This window comes from Mustelus asterias, chromosome 9 (assembly GCF_964213995.1).
Source record: "Mustelus asterias chromosome 9, sMusAst1.hap1.1, whole genome shotgun sequence".
NCBI lineage: Eukaryota > Metazoa > Chordata > Chondrichthyes > Carcharhiniformes > Triakidae > Mustelus > Mustelus asterias.
In genome coordinates, this window is record NC_135809.1 from 76,347,591 (window position 1) to 76,355,713 (window position 8,123).

General features: G+C 46.3%; 1 pseudogene; it reads left to right on the forward strand.

Annotated features, from left to right (window-relative positions):
* The first annotated feature begins 3,316 nt into the window (after window positions 1-3,316).
* Window positions 3,317-4,870, forward strand: LOC144499251 (uncharacterized; annotated as a pseudogene).
* Window positions 4,871-8,123: the final 3,253 nt, after the last annotated feature.

Consider the following 8,123-nt stretch of genomic DNA (forward strand, 5'->3'; position numbering starts at 1 on the left):
AGTAGATTTGAAAGATGCCTTTTGGGCATGTCCACTAGCGAAGGAAAGCAGGGACTTGTTCGCTTTTGAATGGGAGGACCCCCTTACCGGAAGAAAACAACAGTACTGATGGACAGTACTTCCCCAGGGTTTTACAGAATCTCCCAATTTATTTGGACAAGTGTTAGAACAAGTATTATCTGACTTATACCATTCCCCGGGGACCACCACTATACAATATGTAGACGACTTGCTGGTCTCAGGACCCACCAAAAGAGAGGTTGAAGAGGAAACCAATCTCCTGAACTTCCTAGCCGAAAGGGGACTCAGAGTATCAAAAAGCAAATTGCAATATGTTGAGAAGGAAGTGAGGTATCTGGGTCATCTAATAAGTCAAGGTAAACGCCGTATTAACCCAGAACGGATACAGGGAATAGTAGAATTAGGGTTACCCAAGGCCAAGAGAGAGCTTCGGAAGTTCTTGGGTTTGGTTGGGTATTGTAGACTCTGGATGAATGACTATGCCCCCCTCACAAAGGGACTATATCTGAAATTATTAGAGGAGGAACCCAACCTTTTGCAATGGACAGACGAAGAAAAAGATCTAATAGAAAAACTAAAAGAGACCCTGATACGTGCCCCAGTACTGGCACTACCCTGCTTGACCAAACCATTCCACTTATTTGTCACAGTTAAGAAGGGAACCGCCCTAGGAGTATTGACACAGGGGGAAGGGGGAAAAAGAAAGCCCATAGCATTCCTGTCCAAAGTCCTGGACCCCGTTAGCAGAGGCTGGCCAGAATGTGTCCAGGGGGTGGCGGCAACCGCCCTCTTGGTAGAGGAAAGTAGGAAATTAACCTTTGGGGAGAAATTGGTAGTAAGTACCCCCCATCACGTGCGAACTATCCTCAACCAAAGGGCAGGGAGATGGTTAACCGACTCGAGAATCCTGAAATACGAGGCCATCCTATTAGAACGGGACGACCTGACTGTTGAAGTAGAATCCTGCTTAAATCCCGCCAATTTCTTGTGGAAAAATGGTGAGGAAGAGGCAGAAGAAGATCTGAGTCACCATTGTCTAGATATAATAGACTATCAAACCAAAGTAAGAGAGGATCTAGGTGATCTGCCCTTGCATACGGGACAGAGGATTTTTATAGATGGATCCTCCCGAGTAATACAGGGAAAAAGACATAATGGGTATGCGGTAGTGGACGGTCAGAACACCTCAACAATAGAAAGGGGGAGACTCCCCAATTCCTGGTCCGCCCAAACCTGCGAATTGTACGCTCTAAATCAGGCTCTAAAGATTCTACAGGGGAACGATGGGACCGTGTACACGGACTCAAAATACGCTTTTGGAGTAGTACATACATTTGGAAGAATTTGGCAAGAGAGGGGATTAATAAACAGTAGGGGAAAAGAATTGGTCCATGAGGAATTGGTAAAGGAAGTCCTTGAGAACCTACTGCTGCCTCGAGAGATTGCAGTAGTCCATGTTAAGGGACATCAGAAAGGGGGGAAACTGGAAGAACGAGGAAATAATTTGGCGGATGAACAAGCTAAAAAGGCGGCAGTTGAGGAGGAGATCATTAGGATGCAAATACTGACACCCACGGTGATGGACACTACTGTCCCACCAGTGTTCACTACAGAGGAAATGACGGAACTCCAGGGGTTAGGGGTGGAGCCAGACGAACATGGGAGATGGAGGTTACCGGACGGACGAGAGATGGTGAGCAGACCTATAATGAGACAAATATTGACACACTTACACCAGGGAGGACATTGGGGTACCCAAGCTATGTGTGATTTGGTTCTCAGGAAATACGGGTGTAAGGGAATATACACAATTGCCAAACAGGTGTATGAGGGTTGCCTCACGTGCAAAAAGATTAACAAACAAGGACAGAGGAAGAGGAATCTAGGGGGGAGAATTCCTGCCCTAAGACCCTTCCAGAGTATACAAGTTGATTATACTGAACTTCCCCAAGTGGGGAGGTTGAAGTATATTCTAGTGTTAGTCGATCACTTGACGGGTGGGTGGAAGCCTACCCCACGGTCGCTGCGACCTCGAGCCAGGTGTCCAAAATAATTCTTGAAAACATAATCCCCAGACACGGGATTGTGGAACACATAGATTCTGATCAGGGGTCGCACTTTACCTCCAAGGTATTACAGGAAATAATGAGGGTGTTGGAAATCCAGTGGGACTTCCATACCCCGTGGCACCCTCCCTCCTCAGGAAAGGTAGAAAGAATGAATCAAACATTGAAGAAACACATCTCCAAACTGGTATTAGAAACCAGACTACCCTGGCCTAAATGTCTCCCGATCGCTTTATTGCGCATCCGAACGAGTCCCAGGAAAGATCTAGGATTGTCCCCGTAGGAAATGTTATTTGGATTACCGTACCTGGGAACGGTGGGAGAACTACCTATGGTAGAACTTAAGGATTTGTATGTAAAGAAATATATTCTGGCGCTGTCCTCCTCCTTGTCGTTCCTCAGGAAACAAGGGCTGTTAGCACAAACTCCGCCGCTCGAGTTCCCAGCTCATCAGATCAAACCTGGAGACTGGGTATTGGTAAAATCGTGGAAAGAGGCCAAATTGCAACCGGATTGGGACGGACCATACCAGGCCCTTCTGACTACAGAGACCGCTATAAGAACGGCGGAAAAGGGCTGGACTCATTACACAAGAATCAAGGGACCTTTGGAAACATCGGCCAGAAGGGGGACCTGGACAGCCGAGCCAACAAAGGAACCCTTGAAGTTGAAACTAAAAAGACTCTGAACTATAAGTGTTTGACTGTACAGTTGCGACGCTGGCGCGGGAGCGCGGGTAGTGGTAACCACTGAAAGGATTCGTCTCCTACCCACACAGGGGGAGGGTAAAAACTGATATGTGTCACCCCATGTTTTGCACAATATTGTTGGCCATTTCCATTCCCTTTTCCCTAGGGATGCACACTCCAGTGTGGCGAGGAAAGGAACCCGACTATGGGGGACCCACAAAGTTTGTAGTGACTATTCTCGAAAGTGTGCGCCCACAAGTGATTGAGTTAGATGTTTGTAACCTAGTGGACTGTGGGGATCTGGAAACACAGCGACAATATAGTGGGTTAAATAAATATATGTGTGAGGATAGATACTGTCCCTACTGGAATGATGTATTGTGGACCACTGAAGCAAGGGGATGGACAGCTAGCACACGTCAGCGTATAAAAGACCAAATTTCCATTTTTCAAGGCCCCTTCAGACCAAATTGTCAGGATAAAAATTGTAACCCAGTACATATAACAGTAAAACAAACTAAATGGTGGCAGGAAGTAAACGGGAAAACATATGAATTAAAAATGGACGGTAGGATCTTCGGAATGGGAATAAGTGTGAATGGCAAGGATCCCTTAGGCTGTTGCTTCCAGGTTAGAGTGGAACAAAATAAGAGGGTACCAGAGGAGACAGATCAGAATACTCAAACGCCACAGATACAACCATTCACACCTCCTAATGACCCGAAGGTGGTTAGGGTAATAGAAATAGAAGATTTAAGACAAACTTTTGAAGTAGAAACAGGATATGGAGATACAAATGCCTGGGTAGAATGGGTAAAGTACACTGTAAAAAGTTTGAACAAAAGCAATTGCTATGCTTGTGCCTCCGGCAGACCGATAACCCAAGTGGTGCCCTTTCCGCTCGGGTGGGAACGAGACCGACGGGGCATGGAGTGCATGATTGCCCTATATCAGGATAAGACGGCTTGGAACAATGACAGCTGCACGTCATTGTCCCTGGTGTTCCCTCCCCTCAAGGCAAAGGATTTGAAGATACCTCCTGCATTCACCGCCACTGTTGGGAACCACACCTCGTGTGTACACCGACAGGGTAAGGGCCTAGCCAAGAGCCTGGGAAAATTGGAAACATGTACCAAGGTTGAGAATGTAATCGAGACGAATGGGGAGGGAAACTACTCTTCACTGAGTGTTCCCAGAGCGGATTTGTGGTGGTATTGTGGAGGGAAAACCCTAAGGGCGATCCTGCCCCCAAAATAGAAGGGGACTTGCGCAATTGTTCAATTGGCTATCCCATTTACCCTGGCATTTGAGAAAGAGAGCGTGGTGAAAAGAGGAAGAAGCAAACGATCAGTCATAGAGACCTCCTTTGATGACCGTATATACTTAGACTCTATAGGAATACCGAGGGGGGTGCCAGATGAATTTAAGGCCCGCAATCAGATCGAGGCCGGTTTTGAATCGACCCTCTTTTGGTGGGCTACCATTAACAAGAATGTGGACTGGATAAATTATATCTACTACAACCAACAGAGATTTGTAAACTATACCAGGGATGCAGTGAGAGGAATAGCCGAGCAATTGGATGCCACCAGTAGAATGTCTTGGAAAAACAGACTAGCACTCGACATTATTTTGGCAGAAAAAGGAGACGTGTGTGTGATGTTGGGAGCAAGGTGTTGTACCTTCATCCCAAACAATACGGCACCTGACGGGTCCATCACTCGGGCCCTGCAAGGATTAAGGACCTTAGCGGAAGAACTGGCGGAAAATGCTGGAGTAGATACATCCCTAACAGGATGGCTGGACTCCTGGTTTGGAAAATGGAAGGGAATGATTATATCAATTTTCACCTCCTTAATAACAGTGTTCGGCATATTGGTGGCAATTGGGTGTTGTATCATTCCATGTGTAAGAGGATTGACCCAACGATTAATTGAAACGGCCTTGACAAGACAGATATCAATGGAAAAGAAAAAAGGAAACAGCGAGGATGTGTATTTACTATATGAGGGAGAGATGGATAATATGGATGGAGAGACGGATGTTGAAAAGGAAGCTGAAATAATGCTTAAAGGATTCGAGGACACACAATAAATCTTCTGGTAGAATGTAGAAGACAACAATGGTGAAAAGAAGAAAAGGGGGAATTGTGAGATATGGCATAATGTTGCTTCTACATGAAGCTGAATTGTAGAACCATAAGCAGGCTTTAAAGCAGGTTATAGTGTGCAAACATCAGTCTTAACACAGAAACCACCGAAGATACACAACATGGGACCGAAACAAGAAAGAACAAAGAAAGTGGCTTATCTGAACATAGCAGCAGTTAAGAAACTACCACATAGGCAAGAAATAGGAGACATAATCACATAACGTTGACAAAAGAAACATAATCACATAACGTTGACAAAGGAGACATAATCACATAACATAATCAAGAGCGGGGGGGGAGGTACCGGGGGCTTTGGAGAAACTGTATAAAATACATGCTGTAATTATGTTAAAGTGTGCCTGCTCAGCGACACCCTTTCTTGCAAGATCGATTAAAAGACGCTTCTTCAGAATTTGACTCGTGTAAAATTATTAAAGAGTGAGCTTTGTTTCTCACAGCTGGAACCAATCTCTCCCCATAAGGCTAGATCCTTGTCCCTGTACAATGATGAGTGGAAGTTGAGCTGAGTGCTGTCTGTAAGTCACTCGGGTTGCCCAGTACCCTTTATCTATAATGGTTACCGTGTGGCCTGGCCTTTACGTCTTCTAAGCTCAAGAGCTGAATACCACCCCGGAGGCAATAATAAGTCTGCTCCCTGATAATGGACAGTAAGAAGTCTCACAACACCAGGTTAAAGTCCAACAGGTTTATTTGGTAGCAAATACCGTAAGCTTTCGGAGCAATGCTCCTTCGTCGGATGGAGTGGATATCTGTTCTCAAACAGGGCACAGACACAGAAATCAAATTACAGAATACTGATTAGAATGCAAATCTCTACAGCCAGCCAGGTCTTAAATGTACAGACAATGTGGGTGGAGGTTAAAGAGATGTGTATTGTCTCCAGACAGTACAGCTTGTGAAATTGTGCAAGTCCAGGAGGCAAGCTGTGGGGGCTTGCACAATTTCACAAGCTGTACTGTCTGGAGACAATACACATCTCTTTAACCTGTGTTGAATGCTCCCTCCACCCACATTGTCTGTACATTTAAGACCTGGCTGGCTGTAGAGATTTGCATTCTAATCAGTATTCTGTAATTTGATTTCTGTGTCTGTGCCCTGTTTGAGAACAGATATCCACTCCATCTGACGAAGGAGCATTGCTCCAAAAGCTTATGGTATTTGCTACCAAATAAACCTGTTGGACTTTAACCTGGTGTTGTGAGACTTCTTACTGTGCTTACCCCAGTCCAACGCCGGCATCTCCACACCCTGATAATGGAAACAGCAACCCCCATATCTACCTCCATTTTTAAAGAGTGGCCATTTACTAAAACCTCTACCATTGTGTGCGTATGCTTTGTCATGGAGATACGATTTAATTGCATTGTCCCTGTTTCTGGCTATGCGCATACCTACAAGGTATGGTCCAGTACTGGCCTTGGCCCCTTTTCAAAACAACATGCGTTTGACCGTCCCTATATTTTTCCAGGTGGAAAATCCTGCCCATTAACTAAACGTTCTCCAAAAAATACATTAAAGTTAGTTGTGGATGACAAAATGCCTAGTAACAGCAGAGCAATCAGTCTGATTTCCAATAAAGCATTAATCTCGAATTGTATTGCATGTGCAGTGAATAACCAACAGCAGACTGAACCACTGGCACCCTCCACTTGAGTGTTGAGGCCATGGGAGTACTTGGGAATGGATTTATTTGAATTTAAAAATAAAGTTTTCACCATTGTCTTACTTCAGATTATCTGAAGTGAATAGATTGCACAACATCATGGTAGAGGCCATCATTCAATCTTTGAAAAGGATCTTTGCAACACATAGCATCTTGGATAGTGTGGTGTCAGACAACAAACCTCAGTTTGCAAAGGAGTTATTCCACAACTTTGTGCAACAATGCAGTTTCATGTGATTAGTTTATCTAGTTATCCTAAGTTGAACAGAAAAGCAAAAAGCGAGACCAAACAATCAAGGAATAAATGAAAAAGAACAAAGATATTGGCTGAGGTTTTGTGGTTCCATTTGTGTCAGCTGTAAACGATGGCGGACATGCAAAATATTACGAGTGCCGAAAAGTACAATTTGTGCCAGAAAGATTTCCTGAAACAATAGTCCCCTCTGCCCCTCCCCCTAGTGACTTAAAAAGCTCCCGACATGAAAAGTCAGGAACCCCATTGGCAGGCCTCCCCGCTGTAACCTCCCCCCACACTGAAAGGCCCAGCCCCAGTGTGTGACGTCAGGTCAGTGCAGCATACAACACCTTTTTAAAAATAGGAAACTAATGAATTCACTTGCAAGGGGAGTTCAGAGTACGCAGTTTGCCACTGGCCAAAGGGCGATGGACACTGGAGAGATCAGAAGGGGGAGAGGGGCAATTTGAAATCCAGCACAGGGATAGCACTTTGGGGTGGGAGACACAGAGTTGAAGGGAAGTTGTGTAATTGTGGGGGTCCTCCTCAATGTGGGTGGGGGTGGGGGCAGATGTGGCGTGAGACCAAAGATGTGCGGGTTAGGTTGATTGGCCATGCTAAAATTGCCTTAGTGTCCTGAGATGCATGGGTTAGAGGGGTATATCTGTAGGGATATGGAGGTAGGGCCTGGGTGGGATTGTGGTCGGTGCAGACTCGATGGGCCGAATGGCCTCTTTCTGCACTGTAGGGTTTCTATGATTTCTATGAGACGGCAGAGGAACTTCAGTCTTTCTTGGAGAAAGGGGAATGATTTGAACCCATAAATGGGAAAGGGGGGGCGCAGACCCAACGACGAGAGGGGAGGAAGCCACTTTTAGGGAGTGTTTGCACCAGAACGGTGAGGGATGCATTGGGATTGCGGTGCAGGAGATGGTGGGGAAAGCACCAGGGCTGCAGTGTGGGGGATAGTGGGGAAAGCGCTGGGGCTGCAGTCCGGGGGGTGATGATGATGAAAGCACTAGGTCAGCAATGCGGGGGATGGTGGGGCAAGCACCGGGTCAGCAGTGCACGGGATGGTGGGGAAAGCGCTGGGTCAGCAGTGCAGGGGATGGTGGGGAAAGCACTGGGTCAGCAGTGCACGGGATGGTGAGGAACGCACTGGGTGAGCAGTGCAGGGGATGGTGGGGAAAGCACTGGGTCAGCTGTGCAGGGGATGGTGGGGAAAGCACTGGGTCAGCAGTGCAGGGATGGTGGGGAAAGCACTGGGTCAGCAGTG